The sequence below is a fragment of the Parasteatoda tepidariorum genome, chromosome 7 (genome assembly GCF_982258835.1).
Source record: "Parasteatoda tepidariorum strain Cologne lab strain chromosome 7, Ptep-v5.0, whole genome shotgun sequence".
In the NCBI taxonomy this organism is placed as follows: Eukaryota; Metazoa; Arthropoda; class Arachnida; order Araneae; family Theridiidae; genus Parasteatoda; species Parasteatoda tepidariorum.
The window spans coordinates 77,494,200-77,517,974 of record NC_141761.1 but is presented as its reverse complement, the minus strand read 5'-3'; the positions used below and the strand labels follow the sequence as shown (position 1 = coordinate 77,517,974).

General features: G+C 27.0%; 1 protein-coding gene across 2 annotated transcripts in view; it reads right to left on the bottom strand.

Annotated features, from left to right (window-relative positions):
• Positions 1 to 23,775, bottom strand: part of LOC107457578 (sodium channel protein para) — a 274,399-nt gene that overhangs the window by 178,790 nt on the left and 71,834 nt on the right. The window contains exon 2 of one of the 2 annotated variants that reach the window (XM_087168094.1): positions 17,509 to 17,577. The gene's annotated coding sequence lies outside the window, so the exon portion shown is untranslated. Of the gene's footprint in view, positions 1 to 992; positions 2,517 to 17,508; positions 17,578 to 23,775 lie in introns of those variants that run through there. The other variant, XM_087168092.1, reaches the window with a different exon arrangement.

Below are 23,775 nucleotides of genomic sequence, written 5' to 3'. Positions count from 1 at the left end.
TGGTTTCATAATATGTGATAAAATGTTGTAAAATTTGTCGACTTTATCAAGATATCTTACAGCATGGTAAAAAAATTTATTCCGTTAAATTTACTTTTCAGTTTTGAATTTTTAAATAAATATATTGTAATTAAAACTATAATTTTGAAAACCATAATTTTCGGTAAACCGTTACCATAGGAACAGAGAAAATTAACATATGATTTTTTTACATACTGCATAATTTGTTTTTTTTTTTAAAAACCAAAATTAAGTAGTTTTTATTACTTTTTAATTATTTTTTCAAAAATTTGAAATATTATTATTGTACAAGACTGTAATTCAACAAAAATTATTTTCTCCAAGCCCTCCACATAATAAAAAAATTATTTATCTTAAAATATGAGATCTTTATAAGTTCATCTTCTTTGAAGACTAAATTATATTACACTTAAAGACTTTCCACAGAACTTTCTACTTCAAAGATCGAATTTAAGTGGATCCCAATATGATTGGGCTACGTTTAAACTTGCAGAAATTTTAAATCAATTTATTTTTAACATACATAGTTTTATTTATTTTAAATTTAATATATTTGTAAAACAGATTTATACTTTATAATATCAATTTAGGCGTAAAAAATAATTATCTTAATAATTATTTTATTCTTGAGAAGGATTTTTTCTGAAAGAAGATGCAATTGCATTATAACTTTTGACAGAAAAGAATGTAAAATTTGTCTTTTATTGAAAAATAAGTTTTCTTAATAAAAGGGAGAAGAGTTTTCATGTCGTATGTTATGCAAATGCTTTGTGTACATAATGTTAGCAAAAATAACTTAAACTTCTAAATCACAGATTTAAAGATTAAAGTATGATCGATAACCATTGTTATATCAGGAGTAATGCGAAAATATAATTATATTTCATTAAATAGATTATAATTTTTATATTATAGATTATATTTTTTTTAGATACAAAAAGGAAGGAAATGTAAAAGAAAATATATATTACCTCACTAAATTGGCGTTCAGTTGGAATCCTATTCTTATCATCGTAAAGTACTAAAAATTGAATAAAGATAGTTTGTTGGTTTTCGAGTCCGACGTCTGATCATTCCGAGGAAACTGAATCACTAGTAAGTCGTAAGTGCACTAAAGTAGGACGAACACAACTTAAACGACGGTGCTTCACAGGTGGTAATAACCATTTACTGACGGTCTTCATGTCTGGCTGTAGAAGAACTACGTTGGCTAAATTCTGAGGTTAGAACTACCGGTGCCATTGGACAGCACCAGAAGACACAGGCACGTGGTTCACACTTATTATTTTAAAGTCCTCTACCAGCCTGCTGCCCGGATGGCCTATTTTGGGCATGGCACAGAAAGCTGATTCAATGAATAATAAAAATAAATAAATCTTTATAATGGGAAATGGCAATAGCTTTCACTAGTTCAAATGCTTAATATTTATATATCTTTCTCATGGCCGGATCTAAACATGCTAAGAAACAATTGCTATGTTTGCGCTTTGAATTAGTAAATACTCCTAAATGCTGGACTACAATAAATAGATATTGAATTGAGCACTAGTTATCTAATTAGAGTGCACTTTGAGAATATTATTCTTCGTATAAAAGAGCTAATGTTGTCACGTGGCTCTTATTTCCTTCTGAAATTTTTCTTAATTTGAGCTAATCAGTGAAAAAGATAGATAGAGATAGATAGAATGAGAAAAAGAGTTGAATTGTTCTATGCTAAGTAAAAGAGATTGAGACTTCAACTTATCTTTTTAAGACAGCTTCCAAAGGGACGGGTGGCCAGCTTACAAATAAAAAAAAAGTTTTATACAAATCCTCGGATTATGGATCATCTGCGACTTAAATCCTTCTGTGTTATTTTGTTTCCATAGCGCGAGAACTTGAGCGAGAAGAGACCGCGAATGAGGATTAGTATAAAACTTTTTCCACCAAAGTTTACTTCCTGTCTTGGCGAAGGGGACGAAAGAGCAGCACCAGTTTAATGAGGAGGAGCACCACCGGGGCGTTTCACTTTCAGGACGAAGTTTGTTTATTAGAAAGAGGCACCAAATAAAAACATGAAATAAAATTTCCCCCTTTTTTTGGATTTGTTGTTGTTTTGGAAAGGGGGTTGTCCGGCCCAAGCGGTGATCTTTTCGCCTTGATGCGCTATCCACTAAAGAGTCCTATACCAACGCGCCACTGCAGACGTTGAGCCATGGTAGAGGTAAACTCTTCTCGACCTAGCCCTCCTTCACTGCTTGGGTATTGATCGGCAAGGGGAAAGCCATTGCAGTTAGTATAGTAGTTCCGGTCGCACTGCCAGAATCTTTACAAAATGACTCAAATTAATATACAATTGAAAGGACATTGTTAAGAAATTTTAATAGAACATTTGTTTCTCATGAGGGAAAAACATTTCAGAGGAAATTCACGCTCTTTAAAATTCCCTGAACTCCCTTTTTTTAAAAAAATTGAAAGGCGTGTTTTATATTTCAAACAATTAATTGAAGTCGTTTATTGTATTGTTGTTAGATTTCTAACTATACGTTAGTGTCTCTATGGTAACTATACCAAACATAGGTGTTGAAAGAGATTCTATAATACTTTTTTATGCATATAATAGTCGGAATTAAATGTTTCATGTGTAGGAGAAAAGAGTGGACTGGAAATATGTAACTCTCGTCATCGGTACTCATAAATTATTAAAAATTAAAGTTAGGTTTTGGATGGAGGCAATAATTAAATAAAAAATAATACAATGAATTTAATATAAAGAGGCTTTAAATTTAATTAAAATTTGATAATTTTAAACATATTATACTTTTTTTGAAAAAGTAATGGATAAATTTTATAAAAAGTAAACGATGTATTTTGAAATATGTTACATACTTATAAACAAGTTGGATTGATTCTTAGAAAATTTAAGAAAGATAAGTAGTTAAAACTAATTAATATAGTTTAATAAATTTCATTAAAACATATAAAGTTAATGAAAAAAAAAATGGTGAAACTTTTAACAAAACGTCCTAAACTTAATATTTTTTTAGTTGTTCCTCTTTCTAATTAATTAAATCAATATTAAATTAATTATTCGAAAAAATTAAAATAAATTGAAATTATATTATTGAAGATTATACAAATTCATAAACATTGTAATATAAGGTTTGTTGCGAAAACAATAAAAGTAAAAATGCCGACATTTTTGATATTATTTTAAGATTTCTGTAAAATAAAAAAGAAAATTCAATTTTTTTTAATTGCCTATGTAAGCCCTATATATTGTTAGTTGTTTTCTATTATAAAACCACAGCAGTATATATATATATATATTATATATATATATATATATATATATATATATATATATATATATATATATATATATATATATATATATATATATATATATATATATATATATATATATATATATATATATATATATATATATATATATATATATATATATATATATATATATTCACACAGTTCACTATTTTTAGCTATTCCTAAGCCCGTTAAATGGTTAGGAATGTTGAGGTATGTTAAGAGGCACAAAAATTTTTCTTCTTCTTCAAAATCTAAAATCATTGAGTCAAAATATTCATACTAACAAAGTTTTCTGTTTATTTATGTTATGTCACCTCCATTCAGGTCTTTAAAACATTTGCCTCACGTATGTCTTTTATCAGTTTATTAGAAATGTTTTTTTTCTTTTTTTTTTTTTTACCTAAAAAAACACTTAAAATCAAAATATTTCGACATTGCTTTAACAAACCTGATTAGTTCACAAACGCACCATGATATATATATATATATATATATATATATATATATATATATATATATATATATATATATATATATATATATATATATATATATATATATATATATATATATATATATATATATATATATATATATATATATATATATATATATATATATATATATATATATATATATATATATATATATATATATATATATATATATATATATATATATATATATATATATATATATATATATATATATATATATATATATATATATATATATATATATATATATATATATATATATATATATATATATATATATATATATATATATATATATATATATATATATATATATATATACTTATTTCACCGAGCAAACAACTATCTTGGAAACTTGGAGACAGCTTAGATAGTTTTGTGTAAGAAGTCCATCAAGCATTTAATCATGTATTTAAGAAAAGCGATGAATAAATTCAGCAAAAATTATTTTATTAAAAAGTTTTAAAATATATATTTTTTAAAATCGAAATAACTTATTTAAAAAATTTTTTAAATTCAGTTTGATTACAAAACTCAGTTTTATACAATTTTTCATTAATATAAGAAGATGGGCTCCTTACGAGTTAAATTTTGGTTTATTTGAATAATGTATATATGAAAGAGTGAATTGTAAAATATTTTTATACGAGAATCAACTAGAAATTATTTGTCAGAAGCTCTAATAAAAATTACATAAATTTCAAAAAGGAACACTTTTGCAAAAATATTCAAAAGAGATTCAGTAATTTTACAGAAATCAAGTAAATAAAACGCTTTAAACAAGTTTTCAGCTCTTAGACATTAAGCCTAATTCAGCCGCCCTGAAGTCGTGCTGTCATCATGCAAATTTTTATTAATTTAAGACGATGGGTTCCTTAAGAGATAAATTCTAGTTCCTTCAAATAATGCATAGTATATGAAAAAGTGAGGTGTAAAATATTTTTATACGAGAATCTACTAGAAATGACTTATCAGAAATCATAATAAAAACAACATAAATTTGAAAAATGGAACATTTTTGTAAAAATATTCAAAAGAAACTCAGTAATTTTACAGAAATAAGGTAAATAAACCGCAATTAAACAAGTTTCGAGATCTTAGACATTAAGCCTTATTCAACTCTGAAGTCGACGGTGACATTATAGTTGAATTCTTTTTTTTAATTTAGAGTCCTGAGAGAGTATAATTTAAAAAATTTAACTCAAACATGATTTTTCTCTCTAAAGAATAAGCCAATAAGAAAGATTAATAAATATCAAGCTAATTTTTTTCTCTATTTTTGAAAATAAAGCTTCAAAATTATTTAATGTAAAATTAAACCTGCCAATAATTAAAGGCCTTGAATAAGAAAAAAAAAATATTGAAATATCTTTGAATGTTTATGAAACAAGCACTGAGAAAAAAAAGTATGGTCGAAACTACTAGAATATGGTAAAATTTACCGTGTTTCTGGATCCATAGGAACATCAATGGCTCTATAAATTCTATCGAAGTGCTTCGGTAAAGATTTTGTAAAAAATTACAATAAAATATGGTTTTATAATATGGGATAGAATTTAATAAATGTGGTAAAATATGGTAATTTTGTTGAGAGGTGATTTTAGAGGCTCTGCTCTAAGGTGACTCCTTAGAGCAGATCCTACAAACTAATTTTTTCGGTTAGATTTATTTTTCAATTTTGTGAATTTACTGAATCTGTGGTAATAAGAGCTGCAGTTTCGAAAAACAGAATTTCCGCAAACCATTTCCATATGAACGGAAAAATTATCAAATGAATGGAATACCGAATATTTCAGTTTTATTATCAAAATTATGTTTTTTTTTTACCAGAAATATTATTATCATACTGTACGATAATTCTAACAAAATACTTTTTTTCACCGCAAAGTCAACCTTGCTTTTAATGTGATAAAACAAACCCATGAGACGGAAAATGACAAATTATCAGCAGCATTCGATGCAATTCTGTAAGCAAAATAAATACAAACTAAAAAGTTCATTTCTCTTATATTAAGGTAACAACCATCGAAGTATTTACGAAATCCCTCATATAATGATAATTTTTAATTGTGGTTCTGAGTAAGTTTTGTTTAGTTTTAAAATCAACTGCTCAATTGTTCATGAAATGAATTTTTAATAGTTTTTAATTTGTATACTTTCGAAAAATTAAAATTTATATAATTTAATTGGTGATGTCATATGAAATCAAAAGTTATAATTCAGTGTATCCAGAAATAAATGATAATTCTATTTTATGAAATATATATCTTTCTACATTAAAAATTAACCAAAAAGGTTAATATAATTAAGTACCTAAATAAAGATAAAACAAATAATCACGGTATTCAATATCATAATACTAAATGAAACTGACAGTGAACGATAAATGATTCAAAATAAATTTTTTAATTCAGAAGTAAAAATATATATGCTAGTATCACATATGCCTTACAAAATTATCAATTCAATAATTTTTTACTTCAGTTATATTTTCTAACAAAATAAGGTACTAAGTTTTCTTAATATGTTAAAATTGAATTATAACTGCAAAAAAAATATTTGAAGATAAGTAAGGAGCTTATTTTCAAACTTTTTTTGGTGAAAAAAAGGAGCTGAGTAATTAAATCGATTTTTAAAATAATAAAAAAAAAATTCTATTCATGTTTTATACATACCCTTTATTTTTCTTTTTAAAAAATAGCATGCTCTACATTTATATGCCATAAAATTTTTATACGGCCTAAACATAAGAGTATAAAATTTTATAGGATTTGAACTGATATTTATATGAATAAGTAGATTCGGATGCCACTTTTTCTGTTTAGCTAATGGATGACGGAAAATAATTGGAAAATCAATATTTCTTTAAGAAAAAGCTTAGAACTTTTTTATAAATGCAGTTTGGGACAAGTCATGCTCCCGTTTTTCGTATCGTGAACAATCTAGTTTAAAAGATATTAAAGTAATAAGAAAGAATGCAAAACGTTACAAATATGGACATTTAAAAGCCGCCACTCTGTTTAAATGTTTTCAAAAACATACCATAACATCTAAAAAGGAATGGGCATACTTTGCGCTTTTGTATACTAAAGCAAAAAAAAAAAAAAAAGATCAAAATACAGAAATACATACATATATGGACATACTATAATTTCAGTTCAATAAACAAAAATTTTCTCAGAGTCTAAACGTGAAATAATAGTGGAGAAGTAAAGAGACAAACAAGTGATAAGCTTTTTTGACCAATACGGGTAGAAGAATAAGTTTGAACAAGATAATAAAGGGAGGGAGATATGAAACAGGTGTGAGGTAGTTTGTCTAAAGCCCCAGGGTGAAAAGATTAAACTAGAATAGATTTCCGAATTTTGGGAAACTGTGGGATACTAAAAAGATCATTCCCAAAATTTTTTGACCTTTTTTTCTTTAAAATATGGAACGATTCCTATAAGCCAAGTTCAGTAGAAAAAAAAACGGGTGAATGCTTTTAGCAGAAAAAAACTCATACCGTTGTTTAAAAATCCAACCTTGTAAAATGATGGAAGTGGTGGTTAATATCCTGACTTATGACATATATTTTATATTTTTTAAGTCGGAGTTTAAGAGAATTTTTAGTTTGTCCAATATACGCTTGGCTACATTGACATGAAATTCGATAAATTCTCCAGGTGTGATGGTACATAGTCAGCCAAGAGAGTCTTAGCAATTTGGGGACTAATATTTGCATAATAAGGTAAAAAAGTCGAATTGTTAAAGTTCGAGTGATAGAGTTTGTTGGATTGAGAAAAATACTTCCTTTAAATGGAATCTATAACATTAGAAGAAGAACCATAGTCTATAGTGATAGCTTTAAGGTAAATAATCTTTTCTTAGTAACTATGTGAACAAATTTTAGAAACACGGTAAACAAGTGCGCGCAAGGCAGCTATATTTTGGGTGAAATGTTATGAGGGGTGAGTGAAACCGTAAATTGTTTTCTGATAAGCAATAGAGTGAAACTCATCGCAATTACGATTAATAAGAACGTTTAAAAAAAAGGGAAACACTTATTATTCTCTTGTTCAAACGTGGAGTATATGCAAGGATCTGTAGAAGTCATAATATTGAGAACATGATCAATGCCAGTATTGTCTATTAAAGTGAAACAATCGTCGACATATCATCTATGAAAAAAGAACTTTAATTAATCAAAAAGTTTCATTTCAAAAGAGTGTAGATACAAGTCACTTAAGAAAGGGTTAAGAGGATCACCTAAGTTGTCAATCATTCCATAAGGTTTATCATTAAAGGCGAATATGACTGTAACTAAACTCAGTAATTTGAACTTTAACGATTTGTTTGTTTTACTTTATTATCCGAATTAATCTCCAAATTACTAAGATTCTGAAAAAATTTAAGTTTAAAGTTGATTTCTTCTCTGGAGTACAAAAAAATGTAAACTATTTTAAAGACCCTATTGCTAATATTAATAGCTGAGGTATTTAGGTAATATCTTTTCATGGTGGTCATGCGTATATTGGACAAACTAAAACTACCCCTAAGCTTCTATTTAAAGAATATAAATGATGTGCCTTAAGTGCCTTATTATATGAATATTAGTCCCCAAATTGCTAAGATTTTTGTAAAACTCTCTTGGCTGGCTACGTACAATTACACCTTGGATATTTATCAAATTTCATGTCAATATTGTCTTGCGTATATTGGACAAACTATAACTACTCTTAAACGTCTACTTAAAGAATATGAATCATATGTCTTAAGTCAAGATATTAATCGATATTCCGTCACTCTACATAGTTGGAATTTTAACAAGTGGTTTGAGTTTTCTTCGACTGAAATCATTCACACTGTTTTTTATCTACTGAACTAATTAATGGGAATAATTTCATATTCTGGTAACAGCAATACACCAGTATAATTGTGATGCATGATGAACAATAGGTGTGATTTTGTTGTGTGAAAAGAATGAAATTATGCATTGGCCTTTTTCAAAATTTAGAGTGAAATTATGCATTGGCCTTATTCAAAATTTAGAGTGAAAACATGCATTGGACTTATTCAAAATTTAGAGTATAATTTAGAGTGGCCTTTTTCAAAATTTAGAGTAAAATTATACATTGGCCTTTTTCAAAATTTAGAGTAAAATTATGCGTTGTCCTTCTTCAAAATTTAGACAGTCTTTGACTATCTACTGCTTCCCACCTATTAAGAATAAATATCAATTGTGTTTTAATTTTTTTTAGATTCGTTTCCTGTTTATGATATCCTAAAATACTTATTTAAAATTAAACTAAAATGAGTCTAGAGAATGCGTCTCTTTAACTGAAGCCCTTTTTTATATCTTTCAAATATCATGAAATATAATTGATTAATGTAGTTTGAAAATAAAATACTGTTATCTATTTAACTGTAATAACCAAATATAGTTGATTCATAAAATATAGTTGATTAATTAACTATAACATAGCATCTACTCTACAATATTTTTCAAAGAAAGGGATTTTTATATAATACTAACAATTGAACTGTACTCCTTAAAAAATTATATATTATATGAATACGTAATATACCTATTTAATAAGATTACATAAATTTAAAAAAACATATAAAAAATAAATCGTGATTCAGAAAAAAAACAGGCAACAGATTAAATAAATAGATAGCAATGTATATTCAAAAAAAAAAAATTTTAAAAAATGCTTTTCATACAAAGCTGAAATACAGAAAACATTAAAGAGTTTTAAGAGAGAATATAAATTTAAAGTTCACATTCTGAACATTCTGAGTTTACAAAATAGTTTGCTGGATGTGTTTATGAAAACAATACATGAAAATAAATTGTTTGATTTTCACGGTTCATTGTTTAATTAATTTTAAGATCAGACATTTCTACCATCAAAATAATTTTTTATACATTTCTCATAAGAAAATAGAAGTACTATATTTTCTCTCTCATCTTATTAAAATTATATTGGCATTTAAAAAGGTTTCGTTTTAATGTTGCTAGTTTTATTATGCTACAGAAAATGTAATGTACTCTTTTTAAAAATGAATGAATATTTTCGCATTTTCTGAAAACTTTTTTCGAATATTTTTCCTAACAATGATAAAAGGCATTAAAAATATGTGAATAAGAATAAACAATTAAATTAAAATAGTAAGACCGTTAAAAACGAGAATAAAAAAGTTATGAAAATAATAAGGGTCATAAGTGAATTAAAAATATACCCTCATTTACAATATTTCGTGAGAAAAATCTATTGTTTAAAATTTTAACTTTCCTAAAATTGGTCATTTCAAATATCTATTATAAAAATTAAAATGCAACCTTTATAAAAACATTTACTTTTAAGAAGATTTAATATTAATATATATTTAAAATAATAAAATATTTAAATTACAATGCATGTATAGTAAAAAGGTTAAACCTTCGCTGTATTTTTGAAGTGAATGCCTAGTCCATTCTCCATATAATTTGTAAAATTTAATCAATAAGGGTATTGGCTTTGAAATACATCATCAGAAAGTCGTTTACCTATTTCGATTGAAAATTGCCTTAAAGAATGTTAACGGAACTAAGCGATCCGTTCTTACAGCCGATTTAACATGTTCTTAAACCAGAAAACATAAATGTTTTCTAAATATTTCTGATCTTTTTTTCCTAAATGCTCAAAAATTTTATTAAATTTTCTTTTCAAACTAAAATAAGATCCTACTTCATACAAGTTACCCATAATAACGTAATTTGTTTATTGAATAATTGCATGGATTTTTAAAATATTTTTTATTTCATTTCATTCATTGAAAAGGGAAAAGGAATTCAATTATCCTATAATACTAAGTGAGTATTTTAAATGGAGAGCTGTAATAAGCTACTGTCTGTTACTGAAAGTTGCAGTGAACTTTATGTTTGGTTATAACTTTACATTTCCAAAACTTAACTGCATTTGTGACACTTACAATACTAACTAACACTTTGAATACAATGTTATATATTTAATAAAGAAATAGATTAAATAGCTAACACTACATTGCGTTACAGTATATTATAATTGTTTTTCATAATATTTCTAACATACTAATTACAAAAAGCACGCATTAAAAAATTAAAAAAATAAAAACTTAATAATTCATTAATATATGAAATTTTGTGATATATATGATATGTTTATGAAAAATATGTCTACAACATATGAGTGAATAAGCAAAGAATAAACATATATATATATATATATATATATATATATATATATATATATATATATATATATATATATATATATATATATATATATATATATATATATATATATATATATATATATATATATATATATATATATATATATTATTTTGAGTTCAGGATAACAAGCGTTCAACTCCGTAGAACCCGCATTAGGAGACATTTGACTTCGTGGAGGATTTTTTGCCGCAAATAAGCCGCATTTGCGTTACATGGTGAAGAAAACAGCGAAAACTTACCACGGTTAACCTGGCAAGAGAGCTCTGACCCATGATCCATCTACCACTGAGGATATCTTACTTCAGCATTATGGTCGGTGCGAGTCGGGTGCGGAATTTGTATCAACTAGCTATGGCAGGGATTTGATCCCAGGTCACCTCATTGGAAGGAGAGAGCTCTATCACCAGAGTCAACACGGTGCTTATTCATTCATTAAATATTTTCAAAACGATTAATAAAGTTTCAATCATTAAATATTAAATATTTTTATTTACTTATAAATTGATTTATTAGCTCTCGGGGTTTCGCCAAAAATCAATTAAGGTTCTATATCCAAAAATTCTAGAACTATTTCGCTTATGAAAGATTTATTTATATTTTGGTGAGAATGACAAAATAAAAAGTAGCCAACATTTATTTCTTATAATGAATTAAAAAAAAAACAATAATATTTTTTAACAGATTAAATAATTCATGCTATAAATTAGAGCTAAGCCTAAAGTCGGGGTAATTTGGAGAGTTCTGTTTTCACTTCTACCGTATGCGTTAATTCTTATCAGCAATCAAGCAGATTTTGTTCCACAGATTCAGTTGCCGATTCCAAAAGTATAAAGTTTAAAACAAATCATTTTACTTGTTTATTATTTTAACTTCATCAACAAATTTGTTGCTTCACATATCTATTTAATTTTTGTTTACTAAAAATATTCGTTAATTTTCTTTTTTCAGAGAGATTATTTTGCGATAGTAATAAAAGTTGATTACAATATTGCTTTTAAATTTAAGCAGTTAGCTTGTAATAATTATTTTGATTTTTTAATGTGGTTTGAGATAGATTTACATAAAATTTATAATAAAAGTCAGTGTATTTTTGTACAACTTAATAATTATAAAATAGTAAATAAATACCAATATTGAAAACTGAATTTAATCTTTTACTATAAATTTTTCTCAACACTACACTGAGAAAAAAAAAATTCAAAACTATAAGAATATGTTAAAATTTACAGTGTTTCAGGCTCTATAAGCTGTAATTTATACTATGGTGCACCGCGGTAATTTCTACCGAAGCGATTTGGTAAAGAATTTGGTAAAAACGAAATATGATTTTATAATAAGTGATAAAATTTGGAAATTGTGGTAAAATTTCATAATTTTATCATGATACCTCAGAGAATAGAATAAAGACCGTTTATTCAGGTAAATACACTTTTCAATACTGTATTTTTTATTGAATGCCTGGTTTTAAGAACTATTACTGCAAATTCAGACCTTCTGGTAAATCGTTAACATATGAACGGAAAAAATTACCAAATGTGTGGTTTAAATACCTTACATTTTGGTTTTTTAATACCTTACATTTTGGTTTTTAATACCTTAATTATAGTTTGTTTTTACCAGAAATGTCATTACTATACAGTGTGTAGTCTAGTTTGTTACTTCAACGTAAGAAAAAAGAAATCATACTGGTTTTGTGATAATATACATTTTATATAATGCAGACAATACCAAAAACTAACAAAAATCCTAAACAACAAGTTTATCATAAGCTTTTACTAGTTTCTTGCCAAGGAGAGCCAATCACACCTGAAGTTGTTTTGATCAAAGAACCTTTTCACGTGATTCAGCTGTCCAATAAATATGCATGAATCCTTTGCATAATATTTCGAAAAATTTCGATAATGCTTAAGATGTAACTGGCATTATATTTATGATTTATAATTATTATTTTTTTGCATTGCTGAAAATTAAAGAACTCTCCTGCAAAGTATAAGCTCGCGTGCTCCAGAAATGGAAGTCATGTACGTTTACTGATAGGTTACAGTAGCTGTTTACAGATGAAACTTAAACTCATTTTCAACTGTTCAGTGAATATTTCTAGAACCTTATGACTGTAACGTTATTTTTACTAAAAAAAGATATTAAAATTATAGAATACAGCAAAATTTAACATATTTTGGATATTTCTCTTTAATCCTACTCTCAACAAACCCTGGCGCACCAACGTTTATAATATTTTTCTCTTTCTTCTATATAATTTATTTCACTGTCATATATTATCAATATTGAAAAAGTAAAACACTTTAAATGTATAATGAGTGTTTTTGAAATTGCTAAGGAGAACTTTTAACTAAGAAAACAAACAAACTATAACATTGTATATGTATCCATAAATCTTTCAGCAATAGCTATTAATGTCTGTAAACAGCTTCATTTGCATATATCTGTTAAGATAGTTTCAGAAATATTTGAAATTATGCCTATCTTAGGGAATGCTATTCGGTCGATGGCCAAGTTGAAAGTTGTGGAATGTGGTTCGTTGCTAAGGCTACAGATCTACACGTACCACCTAGCGTGTCATGTTATTATTTCGCCTAGTCGTCACCACAGCTTAAACTTTCCGGCTCAATCATAGCATTTTTCTGTTTGTTTTCTAACATGCTGTTTTGGATCTGTCCTTTAATTTCAGAAACGGGAGTATATTCCAAAAATGCAAGTGAGCAGAGTGCGAGACAGAAAGGCATATTTGGAGTTGTTTAATGGTTGTTTGTGCAATCGATGCTTGGCAACTAAAGTTTGTTTGCGCAAATTTGGGATGGTAAAGAGATACTAAGCGAGGTTGAAATTAACCAGTGCATAAAAATTGAAATTGCTTAAAGTTTCTTGTCATAAGTATTATAATAAGTAATTAATTATAGTCTCCATCGGTATTTTTTTAGAAATTTCAGATAGTGCTTAGATTACTCCATTAGAAATGAATATATTTATGAAGATAATGTTTAGAAATATGCCAGTTTTTATTATACATTTTTCTAATTATCTCTAGTTTTTCTTTTGCTTAGTCAAATAATTTAATTTATAATGAATAAATGGAATTATACTGAATTTTTTTTATCAATATATTAATTTTACGAGAATTTATACGCATGATTGGCAGCAGAAACTTCTGCATTGATCTGCAATACAATGGAAAAGTTCCAAAATTTATCTTCGAAGGTTGCAGCAAAATAATTGTATTCAAATGTTGCTTTTGGTTGGTTGACAAGTTTTGAAAGGCAAGACTACCTCATATTATTATGAATAATCAATTAACTTCTTCCCAAATTAATAAAGTTTCTAAAATAAATTAGCTGTAACTTAATTGGAGAGAATGAAAACTTGACTAATAACGATAAAAAAGTAAGCTGTTAGTAACTATAAAAGGATAGATAAAAACAGAATAGATAATTTTTTTAAAATTTGATTTTGTCTTAAATTGTTTTTGTTGTTTTCAAATATTTGGTTTATGGTTGGTCTGCAAGGCCAAAAGAAAGTTGCAGTTAGTTCTGCTAGCGGGCACACATACGCACATATTCTGTAAAATAAAATATTTCAATTGTTTACTTATTGTTGGACTAAAGGTATACCGAAAATATCTCTTGTTAATTTTAATGTATTGAAAAACATTGAAAGATCTTTACAATGCTTTTCAAAGTTAATTATTATTTTATATTTAATTTTAGTAGTTTATTTTTATCAGGTTAGGAATGATCGGATGATTGTTGTATTGTGATGTTAGAAAATTATCCTTACATATGTAAATTAATATACGTAAAGAATGTTTTCGAAACTAAGAAATGCTTTGAAATAGACATATCTTGATTGCATTTATGGTATAATTGCGAAAAAAGCATTTTTACTCATTAGTAACGCCTGCCTTTAAAATTAGTTTATTTTAGTATGCAGCATATAATGCTGAACATTAACGATCAACATCTTAAGAAACATTTATCAGCATCATGAGGAAAGTCTAACAGTTTAATTGGACACATTTGAACAATAAGTGAAAATGTGAAAATTGAAACTTTGTTTTCCCGCATTTATACTTTACAGCATTTTTTAGAATTTTTTAAAATAAAGTTTTTATTTTTTAAGAAACAACTTCCAAATATAGAGGTGGAAACTTAAGCGTAAAACACATCTAAATCTTAAAATATCGCGTGAGACACATGATACGATTTTAGTTAGATTTGCTCTAATAGAGCCGTTGTAGTTTTTTCCTTCTTTCTATCTTTCTTTCTGAAACTACATAAAAATAAAAGCAATATTTCTCCAGAATTTAAATTATCATCTATGGTTATAAATTATACATTTTTATTCATTTTATATTAGAGCATATAAGGCATTAAACTTTCCATTAAGTTACAGAATAAATATTTCGCTTTTCTACAACACTTAAATAATTTTACCTCCAAATAAGCCTTCCTCAAGGATAAATGTACACTGTAAAAAATACTAGATCAAATTACGGCAAAAAGGACCTGTACTCAGGGTGCTGGTACTTTTTGTCGAAAAATCCATTTTTACCGGAATAAGCGACGGAACAAAAAAAATCTGATGTACCTTAATTTCCATAGTAATAATAGTCGTAAAATCACTGAATCACATAATAAATTTTACTGTAAAAATCTCGGCATAAGATAAAAAATGAATTTTACAAATAATGCCGGTATTTTTTACTGTAATTCAATCCGGAATTTTTTACAATGTAGAATTGTTCAATTTCTTTTTAATCACCTAAGTTAGCTAGTTATTTAATTGTTCTTTTCACAAATACACCGTAAACAGTTTGGTGTATTGTTGTCACCATTTTGGGTATTGAGGAAGCTAAATCTTTCTACAGTGAGTGTAGTCACAGTTTTTATTTACATTTTCATGGCTACAGTTTTATTTATTTATTTATTCATGTTTTGTTTGTTTACTGACAACATATTTTCATGCTTATTAGAATCCCTTTGACATTTCTAAAATTTCGTTTAAAAAACACACATTTTTAGTAATATATCCACAATAACTTCTTCAAACACTTGTTATTTTGCCAATTTCAATCAGTTTTACAGAACTGTTCTGTACTTATAATTGGATTTAATTTACTTCAACATCAAAAATGGTGGCAACTATGCACCAGAATTTTTTACGCTATATGAACTGGAGAAATAAGTTTTTATAAGCAAATAATATTTTCTAAAACGTAAAAACAAGTCCATATATCAGCATCTTAAACTAACGATATACGATTACGATAAGTATTATCAGTAGGAATAGTTAACTTTTTCCGTTATTAAAACTAACAGAAATTTTCATGTTGTAATCTCTGTATATATTTTTAAAAAAAGAGTGATTTATGTTTCGTAATTTGAAGGTAGTTTTCAAAAAAACGTCCCCATATCACCTTAATTAGACCCTATTTTGGCACAAATTCCACGAAACTGTGTGACATATTATTATTTAAACATAAATTCAAATCTTAATTGAAATAAATAAAACAGGAGGTAACCAAAATAACCATAACTACATTAATTCAAATTCAAATTGGAACAGCGCACAAGGCAGCTAAAACCAAATTCAAATCTTATGAACAAGTAATAATATAAATTTACTCAAAAAAATATATATAAATATAATTAAAAGAAAATTAAATAAAGTTGTGTGTCTACAGAGCAGCACTTCATCAGGGGACACACTGTCTGTAAACACACAGGAGCCTTTCTGTTGTTAGTGGCAAAGCCAAAACTAACAGTGCCCCGAGGCCCCTAATGAAAATTCAAGCATAAAGAATAATAATAATAATAATTACCACATTAAATAAATATCTACCATAATAACATTCATGAAAAACTTTGTAATAAAATCACCTTTACTGAAACACTAACTTACATTCTGTTACTAACTGTAACTGTTTTTATGTGCTTTGGGGGCGGTTTATTTGATGTCTTTTAAATGTTTTGTATATTTGTTTCAGTAAAGGTGATTTTATTACAAAGTTTTTCATGAATGTTATTATGGTAGATATTTATTTAATGTGGTAATTATTATTATTATTATTCTTTATGCTTGAATTTTCATTAGGGGCCTCGGGGCACTGTTAGTTTTGGCTTTGCCACTAACAACAGAAAGGCTCCTGTGTGTTTACAGACAGTGTGTCCCCTGATGAAGTGCTGCTCTGTAGACACACAACTTTATTTAATTTTCTTTTAATTATATTTATATATATTTTTTTGAGTAAATTTATATTATTACTTGTATATTATTATTTACTATCAGTAAGCTTATCCCTAAATTTCTGAAGGTTATTAGGTTATAAAGCTGAATGTTAAATAATAAGGGATAATTAGATATTACCGTATATAAAAATAGGGTAATTATGGTAATGAAAATTTGAATTAAAATTTTATCACTTACCTCTTAGGCTAGGCATTCATCAGTATGTTGAAGGCAATGCTATACACAAGAATGTACGTCAGCCACTCTCTGAAAAAATAAACGAAATGAATAAAGCTGTGATAATTGAATATAAACAAACTAAACAAGAGTTAAGAACCTTTGAAAAAGAATGCTATTTTAATCCAAAAATATATATAAAAAAAATATTAACTCATTATTGATGATATTGAACAATTATGTTAAATAATTATGCCTTGAAATAACACAGGGGTTTTCAGTTACATAAGATTTTTTTAACAGATCTTTGATACCTTTGTATAGATTGTATCAAATCTGCTATCAGTTTTTTTTTTCAAATGTAATTTTTAGTTAATTTTTTGTCGTAATATACGCGTTTAAAAACATTATATCAAAAGGGATTTGCACAGATATTGCAACAAACTTCTTAAGGATTTAAAACGCATCATCAGCATTAAAATTGTATAGAAACCTATGCCATTAAAAGTCGTTATGCGCCGCTAGAGGTATTTTGCTATTGTGAATTGAGACTTCGTGTGCTTCTGCACAGTTCTTTTATAGCACCCCCTAGACGCGTATGATGATATTTCAGTCATAGGTTCTATGCAATTTTAATCCTGATGATGTGCTCAAAATTCTCCTAGAAGCTTGTCGCAACATTTACGCGACTCCCTGTTATGTATAACGTTTTTAATTTGCATGTTTCGACAAAAAATGGACCAAAAATTTTCACTCAAAAAAAAATCTTTTGCTTCAGGGGCAAAACTAATTTCATATTTAAAATCCTCCCACTCAAATCAGGCTGTATCAAGCATTTGTTTAAATGAAGCACAAAAATTTTGTTCCCCAGTGTTGATGGAAATATAGTGACATTTAATAAAAATGTACTATTGTGTTTCCTCTATTTTTCGTGGCTTTTTTTACTAGTTCTTACAATAAGCAGCCTTACAGAAAATGACTTAAAATTTAAATTTCTAAAGATAAGAAATCGAGATAGAGATAGTAGGAAGATGGAAGATTTTATATGCAGTAAAAGATCAGATTTACAGTGCTGAATCCCAGGGGTACCAATTCCATACTTTTAATTTTTATAAATATTTACTAGATTATTTTAGTTCATTCCTTGAAGATATCTCAAGAATGTTTATTTTAATATTTAAATGTCTATAAAAGGAAAAATTAGTATGCTTTTTTTGTAATATCTGGTAACGAAATATACTGGTTCTAAATCGTACAAACTATTTTCATATTTTAAATTCTTTTAATATTTTAATACAAAATACATCGTATTTGTGCCAACCATAATAATGCCTTTGTCGAATGCACGAATAAAATAAAATTAAGGTTATAATTAAAAAAAACAAGTTAAGGTTATAATTAAAAAATTTAAAAAGCAATATATTTCTTGTGTTTTTTCTGCAGCAGAAAAAAAGCAACAACTTTAAACTAAACATTAAAGCTTTGTAAGACATTGTATGTTGTGTTTGCTTTTTAATGCTCTTTTCAAATCTGCACTTTTTCTAATTAAATTTAATCCATACAGACACCTTTTGTTAAAACAAACAAAAGTTGACAGTTTAATATTTTTTAAAAAAAATGAGATTAAAAAAACATCATTTTGTTCACTCTGTTAAGCATGTAGTTGATGTGTTTCTAAAGTATTTCGTTCATTTTTCGAACATATATTGGTTGGTATATCTGTTAATTTAAACTGAGTAAAGAAAGAATGGTAGAAACAACTAGAAAATGGTGAATTTTATTTTATAACTAGCGTTGAACAGTCAATTTCCTTTCTGAGTTTACCTCTAACAACGTTCAACTTCGTATCCTTATAATTTTGAGTCCTACTCAGAAGACAAAGGAATTCTGTATCAAGCACTAAGACAAACTTGCCTTCGGGGGAACTTTTAGAGGGAAATAACCCGTTTTTACATTATATGGAAAAGAAAACCTCGAATTCCTCCCATGGTTAACCCAACGGCAAGAAGATTCTAACCCACGATCTGAGGATATTTTACATAAGCACTGATGCCAGCGCGAACCCGGAACAGAATTTTTGCCAATCAGTAACCACTGGGATTCGAACCTGGTTCAAGTCATTGAGAGGCGAATGTTTTATCACGTGAACTTGTGTTTTCTTCTTCTATATCTCGAGCCATTCTACGTGAAGTTTTGAAAAGTAAGTGACTTTAATAAACCACAAATCATCGATATGCTAACTGGCTCATCCACAATTCAACAGGCTAACTGGCCAAATGTGATATTCACAGCGAACGCTGAAACAAATATATGTCAATCAAAGAATACAGTTATTCTACTTTGAAAGCATGGTTTCAACTTTAAATTTAAGTTTCCTACTTGCGCTCGAACATAACACTGCCCTTGAAGCAACTTCAATGTAGCAACTTCAAAGTCTGAAGTACAACTTGAAAAACCTTATTTAAATATTCTATGAAACAATGTAAATTGAAATATTGCAATACATTGCAGAAAACCTGTAGGTTTAGAGCAATCACTATTAAGGATCAATAATGTTTACATAACTAACTTAGAATGGATTAAATTTTTGGGGGAACAGATTAGTACTTAATATTTAGATTAAACATACTGAAAGGATTTACATTCAATATAAAATATATGGAGATCAACTAAATTTATAAACTACTGAAAAACTGTGAAAAACTAAAACTACTTAAACAGGGTTGCATATTTAAATTTTTGCTTGCAGTTTAATAGCATTATTTTAACCTGAGATATAAATCCTCTAAAAAGCGTTCCACAAAGTTTATTTAGAATTTAAATTGCGTTTTTTTTTTAAATGAACTGAAACTTTTAAATTGTGTGCAATTATTAATAATTTTGTTTAATACCTGATTACCTGAATTAATGTTAGTAAAATAGCATTGTGGAAATATTTTATGAATGTTAGTTTTAAATTTTTTAAGAAAAACGGGCAAAACCTAAATCAATTAAAAATCAATTCCAAGTATTTACGTTTCTATGGTTCCTAAAACGTAACAACAAACATGCATAAACTGAAAACACATATTTTTCTGAAAAATATTAATTTCCGCATGCATCTCTGCAGCTATATATATATAATTTAGAAATCATGCTTAAATGTTGTATTAGGGTTGATACAAATTTAAATTTTTTAGAATATATTTTATGATTTTAGAGGGATACTCTGATTACGACTATTATTTATAAATGGGGTAAAGTTCCATGCTAAAATTATAAAGAAAAATAATTGGTGTTAACAAATAAAAAATTATCCTTTAATACGTACTTTGATACGTAAAAAAATGAATGAACAAAACTACTTGAATAAGGTTAAATTTATCGTGTTTCTGACTCGATGGAAACACTAAAAACCTTGATAACGTTTACAGAATAGCTTTGGTAATGATTTTGGTAAAATTAACAATAACATATGGTTTAATGACATGTGATAAAATTTAGTAAATGTGGTGAAATTCGGTAATTTTATTATGGAATCTTAGAACATGGCATAAAATCCATTCATTAAGTTAAATTTACTTTTCAGTTTATTATTTTTTATCAAATGAGCTGCAATAAGAACTATAATTTTGAAAATCAGAATTGCTGGTAAGCCGATACCATATGAACGAAGAAATTACAGAATAAATTTTTGGGAAAAACAATATATTTTAATTTTAATATTATTTTTTTTTAAAAAATCAGAAATGTCATTTCAATTCATTTATCATTTCATATAAATGTTTCTCCTCAATAAACTATTTTCCTAACAACATGAAAAAACGGGTTTCGATATACGGAGAAGATTGCTGGCTATAACACTATTTTTTACGTGCAGAACTGTCAGTGAGTTAACTGTTAAAATATTTTCAGGAACTGTTTTAAAATAATTCAATCCACCATGAGCTCGAAACATTCAAACTAGACTCATTGAATCTGTGATAAGTTACGATTTAAGTAACTGTCATACAATTCAATTTGTTTTAATATAATTATACATATTTGCTAAATAATCTTCGTAAGGTGAAAACCTTTTTTTAATACTAAGGATTTTTTCAGTTTATTGTTTTCTGATTATTTTCCTGATAACAATTACATTATTTGAGTAATCGCATGCAGTTGATTGGTATAGGAAGCGCAAACCAAACAACGATGTCAAACTTACAATGCTCAAGAATAGTTTGGCACTTATTCTTACTTTTTTCAGTTTATTGCTTTCTGATTATTTTCCTGATAACAATTACATTATTTGAGTAGTCGCATGCAGTTGATTGGTATAGGAAGCGCAAACCAAACAACGATGTCAAACTTACAATGCTCAAGAATAGTTTGGCACTTATTCTTACTTTTTTCAGTTTATTGCTTTCTGATTATTTTCCTGATAACAATTACATTATTTGAGTAATCGCATGCAGTTGATTGGTATAGGAAGCGCTAACCAAACAACGATGTCAAACTTACAATGCTCAAGAATAGTTTGGCACTTATTCTTACTTTTTTCAGTTTATTGCTTTCTGATTATTTTCCTGATAACAATTACATTATTTGAGTAGTCGCATGCAGTTGATTGGTATAGGAAGCGCAAACCAAACAACGATGTCAAACTTACAATGCTCAAGAATAGTTTGGCACTTATTCTTACTTTTTTCAGTTTATTGTTTTCTGATTATTTTCCTGATAACAATTACATTATTTGAATAATTGCATGCAATTGATTGGTATGGGAAGCGCAAACCAAACAACGATGTCAAACTCACAATGCTCACGAATACTATGGCGCTTATTCTCAGTCATAACTTTTTAAAAAGGATTTATTTTCCAGGCATACAGAAGTTGAGAAAGCATTTTTTTTTAAACTATCGCTTTCAAAGCAATTATTTTTAAGGCATACAGTAAGTTGAGATAACAAGCAAAAAATTGTTTTAACCCTGGTTATCAAAAATGAACTTACTCGATTCGTAATAAGAAATTATTTTTAAGGCATGCAATAAATTGTGAAAACAAATGAAAATTTTTTTTTAACTCTGGTTATTGAAAATGAACTTATTCTATTTTAAAAATTTGTTTATGTGATAGGTTTTCTAGCTTAAAATTTGTTTGATTATTGTTAACAAAAATTGTTTTCCATTTGTTTCAAAATTATAAATATAAAAAGAGGATGTCTACATGTTTTCAAAATTGTTATCATATAATTTTTTTCCGAAAATGGACTTATTGTACTTACATAAAGGATCATATTGTACTTATGGACTTATTGTACTTATATAAAGGAAAATGGACTTATTGTACTTATATAAGTACTTAAGGGTAAGATATGATAAAATTTCTTTTCATACGCATAATAAAATTTCAGATCAAATCAAGCAATAAAGCATCAGCACTTCATTTTATCGGCACTTCATTTATAAAATTCATTTTATCGTAAAATCCATAACATGTTTCGATAAAAAAAGAATTAACGGAAAAAGTTCGTTTTACCGTAATTAAATCTAGCATTTCTCACCATGTATTTTGAGGCAAATCATATCAATTAAAGATTTTTAAAATATACACAAGATATTTTAGATACTCTACTACTTCATATAAATATAAATTCCTGACCCTTTTGTTTACATTTCATGCCTAAGCTGCTGCGGCAGACTGATTTTAAATAGATTTTTCTTCGTACTTAATGATTAGTTAAATATAAATAAATGATTAAGACGTAAGTGATAATTTATTTATAGTAAACATATACGATACGTTTTATTGGGTTCATTTATTTCTGAAAAGTTTTTGAAATGTTTTCAATATATTTGATTGAAAGGAAACTAAACTTATAACATATATATCCAAATAATTTCATTCGATCTCTTTACATGACCTGAATTGTAAACTCAAATCTACCTCTTTTATTTACAATCAATAACACAGGAGCAATATATACTTTACAAAAGTTTAATTCAATTACTTTTGAACGATTTGTAAAATGAAAAAAGATGTCCAGAGCAAATTAGAAAATCAAGAAGCAGAGAGAAAAAGCTCCTTGAATTAATAAAAAGAAAAAGAAATGTGTTGAAACCAGTCGACACGTACTAAGATAGCGAATTTTATCTCAAAAACTACTTCTTTTCGCTCTTTTTTCAAATGGAATTTTATTATTTAAATTCTACATCTATCTATGATCGATTCTCTAAAGGCTTATGTATGCTAGTATGGATCAGGGATCGAAGAACTCCTACCTAAATATCAGGGAAAACGGGAAAAAGACGTTAAAAATAACGTGAA